The sequence below is a fragment of the Mobula birostris genome, chromosome 25 (genome assembly GCF_030028105.1).
Source record: "Mobula birostris isolate sMobBir1 chromosome 25, sMobBir1.hap1, whole genome shotgun sequence".
NCBI lineage: Eukaryota > Metazoa > Chordata > Chondrichthyes > Myliobatiformes > Myliobatidae > Mobula > Mobula birostris.
The window spans coordinates 60866476-60883888 of record NC_092394.1 but is presented as its reverse complement, the minus strand read 5'-3'; the positions used below and the strand labels follow the sequence as shown (position 1 = coordinate 60883888).

Here is a 17413-nt window from a genome sequence, read left to right as displayed (position 1 = left end):
CTGACTCTATCACACACTGGTTTCCAGACTAATGTCACTCTGACTCCATCGCACCCTGGTTTCCAGACTAATATCACTCTGTGACCCCATCACACACTGGTTTCCAGACTAATATCTCTCTGACTCTATCACACTCTAGTGTCCAGACTAATATCACTCTGACGCCATAGAACACTGGTTCCAGACTAATATCACTCTGACTCCATCGCACACTGGTTTCCAGACTAGTATCACTCTGACCCCATCACACTGGTTTCCAGACTAATATCATTCTGACCCATCACAAACTGGTTCCCAGACTAATATCACTCTGTGACTCCATCACACACTGGTTTCCAGACTAATATCACTCTGCCCCCTTCACACACTGGTTTCCAGACTAATATCGTTCTGTGACTCCATCACACACTGGTTTCTGGACTAATATCACTCTGACTCCATCACACACTAGTTTCCAGACTAATTTCACTCTGTGACCCTATCACACACTGGTTTCCAGACTAATGTCGCTCTGGGACCCCATCACTTACTGGTTTCCAGACTAATATCGTTCTGTGACTCCATCACACACTGGTTTCTAGACTAATATCACTCTATGACTCCATTACACACTGGTTTCCAGACTGATATCACTCTGACTCCATCACACACTGGTTCCAGACTAATATCACTCTGTGACTCCATCACACACTGGTTTCTAGACTAATATCACTCTGACTCCATCTCTCACTGGTTTCCAGAGTAATATCACTCTATGATTCCATCGCACACTGGTTTCCAGACTAATATCTCTCTGACTCTATCACACACTGGTTTCCAGATTAATGTCACTCTGACTCCATCGCACCCTGGTTTCCAGACTAATATCACTCTGTGACCCCATCACACACTGGTTTCCAGACTAATATCTCTCTGACTCTATCACACTCTGGTGTCCAGACTAATATCACTCTGACGCCATAGAACACTGGTTCCAGACTAATATCACTCTGACTCCATCGCACACTGGTTTCCAGACTAATGTCACTCTGACTCCATCACACACTGGTTTCCAGACTAATATCACTCTGACTCCATCGCACACTGGTTTCCAGACTAATATCACTCTGACTCCATCACACACTGGTTTCCAGACTAACATTACTCTGACTCCATCACACCCTGGTTTCCAGACTAATATCGCTCTGTGATCTTAATCACACACTGGTTTCCAGACTAATATCGCTCTGTGACTTCATCACACACTGGTTTCCAGACGAATATCGCTCTGACTCCATCACACACTGGTTTCCAGACTAATATCACTCTGTGACTCCATCACACACTGGTTTCCAGACGAATATCACTCTGACTCCATCACACACGGGTTTCCAGACTAATAACACTCTGTGACTCCATCATACACTGGTTTCCAGAGTAATATCACTCTGACCCATTCACACTGGTTTCCAGACTAATATCACTCACACTCCATCACACACTGGTTTCCAGACTAATGTCACTCTGACTCCATCGCACACTGGTTTCTAGACTAATATCACTGTGACTCCATCTCTCACTGGTTTCCAGACTAATATCACGCTATGATTCCATAGCACACGGGTTTCCAGACTAGTATCACTCTGACTCCATCTCTCACTGGTTTCCAGACTAATATCACTCTATGACTCCATCGCACACTGGTTTCCAGACTAGTATCACTCTGACGCCATAGCACACTGGTTTCCAGACTAATATCGCTCTGACTCCATCACACACTGGTTTCCAGTCTAATATCACTCAGACTCCATCACACACTGGTTTCCAGACTAACATCACTCTGTGACCCCATCTCACACTGGTTTCCAGAGTAATATCGCTCTGACTCGATCACACACTGGTTTCCAGACTAATATAACTCTGTGACTCCATCTCTCACTGGTTCCCAGAATAATATCACTCTGTGACTCCATCACACAGTGGTTTCCAGACTAACATCACTCTGTGACCCCATCTCACACTGGTTTCCAGACTAATATCACTCTGTGACCCCTTCACACACTGGTTTCCAGACTAATATCACTCTGTGACTCCATCACACACTGGTTTCCAGACTAATGTCACTCTGACTCCATCACACACTGGTTTCCAGACTAATATCACTCTGACTCCATCGCACACTGGTTTCCAGACTAATGTCACTCTGACTCCATCACACACTGGTTTCCATATGAATATCACTCTGACGCCATCTCTCACTGGTTTCCAAACGAATATCTGACTCCGTCCCACACTGGTTTCCAGACTAATATCACTCTGACTCCATCTCTCACTGGTTTCCAGACTAATATCACTCTGACTCCATCGCACACTGGTTTCCAGACTAATATCACTCTGACTCCATCACACACTGGTTTCCAGACTAACGTTACTCTGTGACCCTATCACACACTGGTTTCCAGACTAATGTCATTCTGTGACCACATTACACACTGGTTCCAGACTAATATCACTCTGTGACTCCATCTCACACTGGTTTCCAGAGTAATATCGCTCTGACTCGATCACACACGGGTTTCCAGACTAATATCACTCTGTGACCCCATCACACACTGGTTTTCAGACTAATATCACTCTGTGACTCCATCACACACTGGTTTCCAGACTAATATCACTCTGCCCCCTTCACACACTGGTTTCCAGACTAATATCGTTCTGTGACTCCATCACACACTGGTTTCTAGACTAATATCACTCTGACTCCATCACACACTAGTTTCCAGACTAATTTCACTCTGTGACCCTATCACACACTGGTTTCCAGACTAATGTCACTCTGGGACCCCATCACTCACTGGTTTCCAGACTAATATCGTTCTGTGACTCCATCACACACTGGTTTCTAGACTAATATCAGTCTATGACTCCATTACACACTGGTTTCCAGACTGATATCACTCTGACTCCATCACACACTGGTTCCAGACTAATATCACTGTGTGACTCCATCACACACTGGTTTCCAGACGAATATCGCTCTGACTCCATCACACTCTGGTGTCCAGACTAATATCACTCTGACGCCATAGAACACTGGTTTCCAGACTAATATCACTCTGACTCCATCGCACACTGGTTTCCAGACTAATATCACTCTGTGACTCCATCACACACTGGTTTCTAGACGAATATCACTCTGACTCCATCACACACTGGTTTCCATATGAATACCACTCTGACGCCATCTCTCACTGGTTTCCAAACGAATATTTGACTCCATCCCACACTGGTGTCCAGACTAATATCACTCTGACTCCATCGCACACTGGTTTCCAGACTAATATAACTCTGTGACTCCATCTCTCACTGGTTTTCGGACTAATATCACTCTGACTCCATCACACACGGGTTTCCAGACTAATAACACTCTGTGACTCCATCATACATTGGTTTCCAGACTAGTATCACTCTGACCACATGACACTGGTTTCCAGACTAATATCATTCTGACCCATCACAAACTGGATTCCAGCCTAATATCACTCTGACCCCATCACACACTGGTTTCCAGACTAATATCACTCTGACTCCATCACACACCGGTTTCCGTATGAATATCACTCTGACGCCATCTCTCACTGGTTTCCAAACGAATATCTGACTCTATCCCACACTGGTTTCCAGACTAATATCACTCTGACTCCATCTCTCACTGGTTTCCAGACTAATATCACTCTGACTCCATCGCACACTGGTTTCCAGACTAACATTACTCTGACTCCATCACACCCTGGTTTCCAGACTAATATCATGCTGTGACACCATCTCACACTAGTTTCCAGACTAATATCACTCTGTGACCCTATCACACACTGGTTTCCAGACTAGTATCACTCTGACCCCATCACACTGGTTTCCAGACTAATATCATTCTGACCCATCACAAACTGGATTCCAGACTAATATCACTCTGACCCCATCACACACTGGTTTCCAGACTAATATCACTCTGACTCCATCACACACTGGTTTGCAGACTAATATCACTCTGTGACTCCATCACACACTGGTTTCCAGACTAATATCGTTCTGTGACTCCATCACACACTGGTTTCTAGACTAATATCACTCTATGACTCCATTACACACTGGTTTCCAGACTGATATCACCCTGTCTCCATCACACACTGGTTCCAGACTAATATCACTCTGTGACCCCATCACACACTGGTTTCCAGACTAATAGCACGCTGACTCCATCACACACTGGTTTCCAGACTAATATCGCTCTGTGACTTCATCACACACCGGTTTCCAGACGAATATCAATCTGACTCCATCACACACTGGTTTGCAGACTAATATCACTCTGTGACTCCATCACACACTGGTTTCCAGACGAATATCGCTCTGACTCCATCATACACGGGTTTCCAGACTAATATCACTCTGTGACTCCATCACACACTGGTTTCCAGACTAATATCACTCTGCCCCCTTCACACACTGGTTTCCAGACTAATATCGTTCTGTGACTCCATCACACACTGGTTTCTAGACTAATATCACTCTGACTCCATCACACACTAGTTTCCAGACTAATTTTACTCTGTGACCCTATCACACACTGGTTTCCAGACTAATGTCACTCTGGGACCCCATCACTCACTGGTTTCCAGACTAATATCGTTCTGTGACTCCATCACACACTGGTTTCTAGACTAATATCACTCTATGACTCCATTACACACTGGTTTCCAGACTGATATCACTCTGACTCCATCACACACTGGTTCCAGACTAATATCACTCTGTGACTCCATCACACACTGGTTTCTAGACTAATATCACTCTGACTCCATCTCTCACTGGTTTCCAGACTAATATCACTCTGTGATTCCATCGCACACTGGTTTCCAGACTAATATCTCTCTGACTCTATCACACACTGGTTTCCAGACTAATGTCACTCTGACTCCATCGCACCCTGGTTTCCAGACTAATATCACTCTGTGACCCCATCACACACTGGTTTCCAGACTAATATCTCTCTGACTCTATCACACTCTAGTGTCCAGACTAATATCACTCTGACGCCATAGAACACTGGTTCCAGACTAATATCACTCTGACTCCATCGCACACTGGTTTCCAGACTAGTATCACTCTGACCCCATCACACTGGTTTCCAGACTAATATCATTCTGACCCATCACAAACTGGTTCCCAGACTAATATCACTCTGTGACTCCATCACACACTGGTTTCCAGACTAATATCACTCTGCCCCCTTCACACACTGGTTTCCAGACTAATATCGTTCTGTGACTCCATCACACACTGGTTTCTGGACTAATATCACTCTGACTCCATCACACACTAGTTTCCAGACTAATTTCACTCTGTGACCCTATCACACACTGGTTTCCAGACTAATGTCGCTCTGGGACCCCATCACTTACTGGTTTCCAGACTAATATCGTTCTGTGACTCCATCACACACTGGTTTCTAGACTAATATCACTCTATGACTCCATTACACACTGGTTTCCAGACTGATATCACTCTGACTCCATCACACACTGGTTCCAGACTAATATCACTCTGTGACTCCATCACACACTGGTTTCTAGACTAATATCACTCTGACTCCATCTCTCACTGGTTTCCAGAGTAATATCACTCTATGATTCCATCGCACACTGGTTTCCAGACTAATATCTCTCTGACTCTATCACACACTGGTTTCCAGATTAATGTCACTCTGACTCCATCGCACCCTGGTTTCCAGACTAATATCACTCTGTGACCCCATCACACACTGGTTTCCAGACTAATATCTCTCTGACTCTATCACACTCTGGTGTCCAGACTAATATCACTCTGACGCCATAGAACACTGGTTCCAGACTAATATCACTCTGACTCCATCGCACACTGGTTTCCAGACTAATGTCACTCTGACTCCATCACACACTGGTTTCCAGACTAATGTCACTCTGACTCCATCACACACTGGTTTCCAGACGAATATCGCTCTGACTCCATCACACACTGGTTTCCAGAATAATATCACTCTGACTCTATCACACACTGGTTTCCAGACTAATATTGCTCTGTGACTTCATCGCACACTGGTTTCCAGACTAATATCACTCTGTGACTCCATCACACACTGGTTTCTAGACTAATATCACTCTGACTCCATCTCTCACTGGTTTCCAGACTAATATCACTCTGTGACCCCATCTCACACTGGTTTCCAGACTAATATCACTCTGTGACCCCATCTCACACTGGTTTCCAGACTAATATCGCTCTGTGACTTCATCACACACTGGTTTCCAGACGAATATCACTCTGACTCCATCACACACTGGTTTCCATATGAATACCACTCTGACGCCATCTCTCACTGGTTTCCAAACGAATATCTGACTCCATCCCACACTGGTGTCCAGACTAATATCACTCTGACGCCATAGCACACTGGTTTCCAGACTACTATCATTCTGACCCATCACAAACTGGATTCCAGACTAATATCACTCTGACCCCATCACACACTGGTTTCCAGACTAATATCACTCTGACTCCATCACACACTGGTTTCCAGACTAATATAACTCTGTGACTCCATCTCTCACTGGTTTCCGGACTAATATCACTCTGACTCCATCACACACGGGTTTCCAGACTAATAACACTCTGTGACTCCATCATACACTGGTTTCCAGACTAGTATCACTCTGACCCCATCACACTGGTTTCCAGACTAATATCATTCTGACCCATCACAATCTGGATTCCAGACTAATATCACTCTGACCCCATCACACACTGGTTTCCAGACTAATATCACTCTGACTCCATCACACACTGGTTTCCATATGAATATCACTCTGTGACTCCATCACACACTGGTTTCCAGACGAATATCGCTCTGACTCCATCACACACTGGTGTCCGGACTAATATCACTCTGACGCCATAGCACACTGGTTTCCAGACTAATATCACTCTGACTCCATCACACACTGGTTTGCAGACTAATATCACGCTGTGACTCCATCACACACTGGTTTCCAGACTAATATCGTTCTGTGACTCCATCACACACTGGTTTCTAGACTAATATCACTCTATGACTCCATTACACACTGGTTTCCAGACTGATATCACTCTGACTCCATCACACACTGATTCCAGAATAATATCAGTCTGTGACCCCATCACACACTGGTTTCCAGACTAATAGCACTCTGAGTCCATCACACACTGGTTTCCAGACTAATATCACTCTGTGACCCCATCTCACACTGGTTTCCAGACTAATATCGCTCTGTGACTTCATCACACACCGGTTTCAGGACGAATATCACTCTGACTCCATCACACACTGGTTTCCAGACTAATATCACTCTGTGACTCCATCACACACTGGTTTCCAGACGAATATCGCTCTGACTCCATCACATACTGGTGTCCAGACTAATATCACTCTGATGCCATAGCACACTGGTTTCCAGACTAATATAACTCTGTGACTCCATCTCTCACTGGTTTCCGGACTAATATCACTCTGACTCCATCACACAAGGGTTTCCAGACTAAAAACACTCTGTGACTCCATCATACACTGGTTTCCAGACTAGTGTCACTCTGACCCCATCACACTGGTTTCCAGACTAATATCATTCTGACCCATCACAAACTGGATTCCAGACTAATATCACTCTGACCCCATCACACACTGGTTTCCAGACTAATATCACTCTGTGACTCCATCACACAGTGGTTTCTAGACTAATATCACTCTATGACTCCATTACACACTGGTTTCCAGACTGATATCACTCTGACTCCATAACACACTGGTTGCAGACTAATATCACTCTGTGACTCCATCTCACACTGGTTTCCAGAGTAATATTGCTCTGACTCGATCACACACTGGTTTCCAGACTAATATCACTCTGTGACCCCATCACACACTGGTTTCCAGAGTAATATCACTCTATGACTCCATTACACACTGGTTTCCAGACTAATGTCACTCTGACTCCAGCACACACAGGTTTCCAGACTAATATCACTCTGACTCCATCTCACACTGGTTTCCAGACTAATGTCACTCTGACTCCATCACAGACTGGTTTCCATATGAATATCACTCTGACGCCATCTCTCACTGGTTTCCAAACGAATATCTGACTCCCTCTCGCTCTGGTTTCTAGAGTAATATCGCTCTGACTTGATCACACACTGGTTTCCAGACTAATATCACTCTGTGACCCCATCACACACTGGTTTCCAGACTAATATCACTCTGTGACTCCATCACACACTGGTTTCCAGACGAATATCGCTCTGACTCCATCACATACTGGTGTCCAGACTAATATCACTCTGATGCCATAGCACACTGGTTTCCAGACTAATATAACTCTGTGACTCCATCTCTCACTGGTTTCCGGACTAATATCACTCTGACTCCATCACACAAGGGTTTCCAGACTAAAAACACTCTGTGACTCCATCATACACTGGTTTCCAGACTAGTGTCACTCTGACCCCATCACACTGGTTTCCAGACTAATATCATTCTGACCCATCACAAACTGGATTCCAGACTAATATCACTCTGACCCCATCACACACTGGTTTCCAGACTAATATCACTCTGTGACTCCATCACACACTGGTTTCTAGACTAATATCACTCTATGACTCCATTACACACTGGTTTCCAGACTGATATCACTCTGACTCCATAACACACTGGTTGCAGACTAATATCACTCTGTGACTCCATCTCACACTGGTTTCCAGAGTAATATTGCTCTGACTCGATCACACACTGGTTTCCAGACTAATATCACTCTGTGACCCCATCACACACTGGTTTCCAGAGTAATATCACTCTATGACTCCATTACACACTGGTTTCCAGACTAATGTCACTCTGACTCCAGCACACACTGGTTTCCAGACTAATATCTCTCTATGACTCCATCACACACTAGTTCCAGACTAATATCACTGTGTGATTCCATCACACACTGGTTTCTAGACTAATATCACTCTGACTCCATCTCTCACCGGTTTCCAGAGTAATATCACTCTGTGATTCCATCTCTCACTGGTTTCCAAACGAATATCTGACTCCCTCTCGCTCTGGTTTCTAGAGTAATATCGCTCTGACTTGATCACACACTGGTTTCCAGACTAATATCACTCTGTGACCCCATCACACACTGGTTTCCAGACTAATATCACTCTGTTACTCCATCACACACTGGTTTCCAGACTAATGTCACTCTGACTCCAGCACACACTGGTTTCCAGACTAATATCACTCTGAATCCATCGCACACTGGTTTCCAGACTAATATCACTCTGGGACCCCATCACTCACTGGTTTCCAGACTAATATCGTTCTGTGACTCCATCACACACTGGTTTCTAGACTAATATCACTCTATGACTCCATCACACACTAGTTCCAGACTAATATCACTGTGTGATTCCATCACACACTGGTTTCTAGACTAATATCACTCTGACTCCATCTCTCACCGGTTTCCAGAGTAATATCACTCTGTGATTCCATCGCACACTGGTTTCCAGACTAATATCTCTCTGACTCTATCACACACTGGTTTCCAGACTAATGTCACTCTGACTCCATCGCACCCTGGTTTCCAGACTAATATCACTCTGTGACCCCATCGCACACTGGTTTCCAGACTAATATATCTCTGTGACTCCATCTCTCACTGGTTTCCGGACTAATATGACTCTGTGACTCCATCACACATTGGTTTCCAGACTAATGTCACTCTGACTCCATCACACACTGGTTTCCAGACTAATATCACTCTGTGACTTCTTCACACACTGGTTTCCAGACGAATATCACTCTGACTCCATCACACACTGGTTTCCATATGAATACCACTCTGACGCCATCTCTCACTGGTTTCCAAACGAATATCTGACTCCATCCCACACTGGTGTCCAGACTAATATCACTCTGACGCCATAGCACACTGGTTTCCAGACTAATATAACTCTGTGACTCCATCTCTCACTGGTTTCCGGACTAATATCACTCTGACTCCATCACACATGGGTTTCCAGACTAATAACACTCTGTGACTCCATCATACACTGGTTTCCAGACTAGTATCACTCTGACCCCATCACACTGGTTTCCAGACTAATATCATTCTGACCCATCACAAACTGGATTCCAGACTAATATCACTCTGACCCCATCACACACTGGTTTCCAGACTAATATCACTCTGACTCCATCACCCACTGGTTTCCATATGAATATCACTCTGACGCCATCTCTCACTGGTTTCCAAACGAATATCTGACTCCATCCCACACTGGTTTCCAGACTAATATCACTCTGACTCCATCTCTCACTGGTTTCCAGACTAATAGCACTCTGACTCCATCGCACACTGGTTTCCAGATTAACATTACTCTGACTCCATCACACCCTGGTTTCCAGACTAATATCATGCTGTGACACCATCACACACTAGTTTCCAGACTAATAACACTCTGTGACCCTATCACACACTGGTTTCCAGACTAGTATCACTCTGACCCCATCACACTGGTTTCCAGACTAATATCATTCTGACCCATCACAAACTGGATTCCAGACTAATATCACTCTGACCCCATCACACACTGGTTTCCAGACTAATATCACTATGACTCCATCACACACTGGTTTCCAGACTAATATCACTCTGTGACTCCATCACACACTGGTTTCCAGACTAATATCGTTCTTGGACTCCATCACACACTGGTTTCTAGACTAATATCACTCTATGACTCCATTACACACTGGTTTCCAGACTGATATCACTCTGACTCCATCACACACTGGTTTGCAGACTAATATCACTCTGTGACTCCATCACACACTGGTTTCCAGACTAATATCGTTCTGTGACTCCATCACACACTGGTTTCTAGACTAATATCACTCTATGACTCCATTACACACTGGTTTCCAGACTGATATCACCCTGTCTCCATCACACACTGGTTCCAGACTAATATCACTCTGTGACCCCATCACACACTGGTTTCCAGACTAATAGCACGCTGACTCCATCACACACTGGTTTCCAGACTAATATCGCTCTGTGACTTCATCACACACCGGTTTCCAGACGAATATCAATCTGACTCCATCACACACTGGTTTGCAGACTAATATCACTCTGTGACTCCATCACACACTGGTTTCCAGACGAATATCGCTCTGACTCCATCATACACGGGTTTCCAGACTAATATCACTCTGTGACTCCATCACACACTGGTTTCCAGACTAATATCACTCTGCCCCCTTCACACACTGGTTTCCAGACTAATATCGTTCTGTGACTCCATCACACACTGGTTTCTAGACTAATATCACTCTGACTCCATCACACACTAGTTTCCAGACTAATTTTACTCTGTGACCCTATCACACACTGGTTTCCAGACTAATGTCACTCTGGGACCCCATCACTCACTGGTTTCCAGACTAATATCGTTCTGTGACTCCATCACACACTGGTTTCTAGACTAATATCACTCTATGACTCCATTACACACTGGTTTCCAGACTGATATCACTCTGACTCCATCACACACTGGTTCCAGACTAATATCACTCTGTGACTCCATCACACACTGGTTTCTAGACTAATATCACTCTGACTCCATCTCTCACTGGTTTCCAGACTAATATCACTCTGTGATTCCATCGCACACTGGTTTCCAGACTAATATCTCTCTGACTCTATCACACACTGGTTTCCAGACTAATGTCACTCTGACTCCATCGCACCCTGGTTTCCAGACTAATATCACTCTGTGACCCCATCACACACTGGTTTCCAGACTAATATCTCTCTGACTCTATCACACTCTAGTGTCCAGACTAATATCACTCTGACGCCATAGAACACTGGTTCCAGACTAATATCACTCTGACTCCATCGCACACTGGTTTCCAGACTAGTATCACTCTGACCCCATCACACTGGTTTCCAGACTAATATCATTCTGACCCATCACAAACTGGTTCCCAGACTAATATCACTCTGTGACTCCATCACACACTGGTTTCCAGACTAATATCACTCTGCCCCCTTCACACACTGGTTTCCAGACTAATATCGTTCTGTGACTCCATCACACACTGGTTTCTGGACTAATATCACTCTGACTCCATCACACACTAGTTTCCAGACTAATTTCACTCTGTGACCCTATCACACACTGGTTTCCAGACTAATGTCGCTCTGGGACCCCATCACTTACTGGTTTCCAGACTAATATCGTTCTGTGACTCCATCACACACTGGTTTCTAGACTAATATCACTCTATGACTCCATTACACACTGGTTTCCAGACTGATATCACTCTGACTCCATCACACACTGGTTCCAGACTAATATCACTCTGTGACTCCATCACACACTGGTTTCTAGACTAATATCACTCTGACTCCATCTCTCACTGGTTTCCAGAGTAATATCACTCTATGATTCCATCGCACACTGGTTTCCAGACTAATATCTCTCTGACTCTATCACACACTGGTTTCCAGATTAATGTCACTCTGACTCCATCGCACCCTGGTTTCCAGACTAATATCACTCTGTGACCCCATCACACACTGGTTTCCAGACTAATATCTCTCTGACTCTATCACACTCTGGTGTCCAGACTAATATCACTCTGACGCCATAGAACACTGGTTCCAGACTAATATCACTCTGACTCCATCGCACACTGGTTTCCAGACTAATGTCACTCTGACTCCATCACACACTGGTTTCCAGACTAATGTCACTCTGACTCCATCACACACTGGTTTCCAGACGAATATCGCTCTGACTCCATCACACACTGGTTTCCAGAATAATATCACTCTGACTCTATCACACACTGGTTTCCAGACTAATATTGCTCTGTGACTTCATCGCACACTGGTTTCCAGACTAATATCACTCTGTGACTCCATCACACACTGGTTTCTAGACTAATATCACTCTGACTCCATCTCTCACTGGTTTCCAGACTAATATCACTCTGTGACCCCATCTCACACTGGTTTCCAGACTAATATCACTCTGTGACCCCATCTCACACTGGTTTCCAGACTAATATCGCTCTGTGACTTCATCACACACTGGTTTCCAGACGAATATCACTCTGACTCCATCACACACTGGTTTCCATATGAATACCACTCTGACGCCATCTCTCACTGGTTTCCAAACGAATATCTGACTCCATCCCACACTGGTGTCCAGACTAATATCACTCTGACGCCATAGCACACTGGTTTCCAGACTACTATCATTCTGACCCATCACAAACTGGATTCCAGACTAATATCACTCTGACCCCATCACACACTGGTTTCCAGACTAATATCACTCTGACTCCATCACACACTGGTTTCCAGACTAATATAACTCTGTGACTCCATCTCTCACTGGTTTCCGGACTAATATCACTCTGACTCCATCACACACGGGTTTCCAGACTAATAACACTCTGTGACTCCATCATACACTGGTTTCCAGACTAGTATCACTCTGACCCCATCACACTGGTTTCCAGACTAATATCATTCTGACCCATCACAATCTGGATTCCAGACTAATATCACTCTGACCCCATCACACACTGGTTTCCAGACTAATATCACTCTGACTCCATCACACACTGGTTTCCATATGAATATCACTCTGTGACTCCATCACACACTGGTTTCCAGACGAATATCGCTCTGACTCCATCACACACTGGTGTCCGGACTAATATCACTCTGACGCCATAGCACACTGGTTTCCAGACTAATATCACTCTGACTCCATCACACACTGGTTTGCAGACTAATATCACGCTGTGACTCCATCACACACTGGTTTCCAGACTAATATCGTTCTGTGACTCCATCACACACTGGTTTCTAGACTAATATCACTCTATGACTCCATTACACACTGGTTTCCAGACTGATATCACTCTGACTCCATCACACACTGATTCCAGAATAATATCAGTCTGTGACCCCATCACACACTGGTTTCCAGACTAATAGCACTCTGAGTCCATCACACACTGGTTTCCAGACTAATATCACTCTGTGACCCCATCTCACACTGGTTTCCAGACTAATATCGCTCTGTGACTTCATCACACACCGGTTTCAGGACGAATATCACTCTGACTCCATCACACACTGGTTTCCAGACTAATATCACTCTGTGACTCCATCACACACTGGTTTCCAGACGAATATCGCTCTGACTCCATCACATACTGGTGTCCAGACTAATATCACTCTGATGCCATAGCACACTGGTTTCCAGACTAATATAACTCTGTGACTCCATCTCTCACTGGTTTCCGGACTAATATCACTCTGACTCCATCACACAAGGGTTTCCAGACTAAAAACACTCTGTGACTCCATCATACACTGGTTTCCAGACTAGTGTCACTCTGACCCCATCACACTGGTTTCCAGACTAATATCATTCTGACCCATCACAAACTGGATTCCAGACTAATATCACTCTGACCCCATCACACACTGGTTTCCAGACTAATATCACTCTGTGACTCCATCACACAGTGGTTTCTAGACTAATATCACTCTATGACTCCATTACACACTGGTTTCCAGACTGATATCACTCTGACTCCATAACACACTGGTTGCAGACTAATATCACTCTGTGACTCCATCTCACACTGGTTTCCAGAGTAATATTGCTCTGACTCGATCACACACTGGTTTCCAGACTAATATCACTCTGTGACCCCATCACACACTGGTTTCCAGAGTAATATCACTCTATGACTCCATTACACACTGGTTTCCAGACTAATGTCACTCTGACTCCAGCACACACAGGTTTCCAGACTAATATCACTCTGACTCCATCTCACACTGGTTTCCAGACTAATGTCACTCTGACTCCATCACAGACTGGTTTCCATATGAATATCACTCTGACGCCATCTCTCACTGGTTTCCAAACGAATATCTGACTCCCTCTCGCTCTGGTTTCTAGAGTAATATCGCTCTGACTTGATCACACACTGGTTTCCAGACTAATATCACTCTGTGACCCCATCACACACTGGTTTCCAGACTAATATCACTCTGTGACTCCATCACACACTGGTTTCCAGACGAATATCGCTCTGACTCCATCACATACTGGTGTCCAGACTAATATCACTCTGATGCCATAGCACACTGGTTTCCAGACTAATATAACTCTGTGACTCCATCTCTCACTGGTTTCCGGACTAATATCACTCTGACTCCATCACACAAGGGTTTCCAGACTAAAAACACTCTGTGACTCCATCATACACTGGTTTCCAGACTAGTGTCACTCTGACCCCATCACACTGGTTTCCAGACTAATATCATTCTGACCCATCACAAACTGGATTCCAGACTAATATCACTCTGACCCCATCACACACTGGTTTCCAGACTAATATCACTCTGTGACTCCATCACACACTGGTTTCTAGACTAATATCACTCTATGACTCCATTACACACTGGTTTCCAGACTGATATCACTCTGACTCCATAACACACTGGTTGCAGACTAATATCACTCTGTGACTCCATCTCACACTGGTTTCCAGAGTAATATTGCTCTGACTCGATCACACACTGGTTTCCAGACTAATATCACTCTGTGACCCCATCACACACTGGTTTCCAGAGTAATATCACTCTATGACTCCATTACACACTGGTTTCCAGACTAATGTCACTCTGACTCCAGCACACACTGGTTTCCAGACTAATATCTCTCTATGACTCCATCACACACTAGTTCCAGACTAATATCACTGTGTGATTCCATCACACACTGGTTTCTAGACTAATATCACTCTGACTCCATCTCTCACCGGTTTCCAGAGTAATATCACTCTGTGATTCCATCTCTCACTGGTTTCCAAACGAATATCTGACTCCCTCTCGCTCTGGTTTCTAGAGTAATATCGCTCTGACTTGATCACACACTGGTTTCCAGACTAATATCACTCTGTGACCCCATCACACACTGGTTTCCAGACTAATATCACTCTGTTACTCCATCACACACTGGTTTCCAGACTAATGTCACTCTGACTCCAGCACACACTGGTTTCCAGACTAATATCACTCTGAATCCATCGCACACTGGTTTCCAGACTAATATCACTCTGGGACCCCATCACTCACTGGTTTCCAGACTAATATCGTTCTGTGACTCCATCACACACTGGTTTCTAGACTAATATCACTCTATGACTCCATCACACACTAGTTCCAGACTAATATCACTGTGTGATTCCATCACACACTGGTTTCTAGACTAATATCACTCTGACTCCATCTCTCACCGGTTTCCAGAGTAATATCACTCTGTGATTCCATCGCACACTGGTTTCCAGACTAATATCTCTCTGACTCTATCACACACTGGTTTCCAGACTAATGTCACTCTGACTCCATCGCACCCTGGTTTCCAGACTAATATCACTCTGTGACCCCATCGCACACTGGTTTCCAGACTAATATATCTCTGTGACTCCATCTCTCACTGGTTTCCGGACTAATATGACTCTGTGACTCCATCACACATTGGTTTCCAGACTAATGTCACTCTGACTCCATCACACACTGGTTTCCAGACTAATATCACTCTGTGACTTCTTCACACACTGGTTTCCAGACGAATATCACTCTGACTCCATCACACACTGGTTTCCATATGAATACCACTCTGACGCCATCTCTCACTGGTTTCCAAACGAATATCTGACTCCATCCCACACTGGTGTCCAGACTAATATCACTCTGACGCCATAGCACACTGGTTTCCAGACTAATATAACTCTGTGACTCCATCTCTCACTGGTTTCCGGACTAATATCACTCTGACTCCATCACACATGGGTTTCCAGACTAATAACACTCTGTGACTCCATCATACACTGGTTTCCAGACTAGTATCACTCTGACCCCATCACACTGGTTTCCAGACTAATATCATTCTGACCCATCACAAACTGGATTCCAGACTAATATCACTCTGACCCCATCACACACTGGTTTCCAGACTAATATCACTCTGACTCCATCACCCACTGGTTTCCATATGAATATCACTCTGACGCCATCTCTCACTGGTTTCCAAACGAATATCTGACTCCATCCCACACTGGTTTCCAGACTAATATCACTCTGACTCCATCTCTCACTGGTTTCCAGACTAATAGCACTCTGACTCCATCGCACACTGGTTTCCAGATTAACATTACTCTGACTCCATCACACCCTGGTTTCCAGACTAATATCATGCTGTG

At 44.5% G+C, this 17413-nt stretch overlaps 1 protein-coding gene across 4 annotated transcripts in view; it reads left to right on the top strand.

The window, feature by feature from the left end:
- LOC140187534 (protein PML-like) overlaps positions 1–17413 on the top strand; it is a 47584-nt gene that overhangs the window by 12627 nt on the left and 17544 nt on the right. The window lies entirely within an intron of this gene.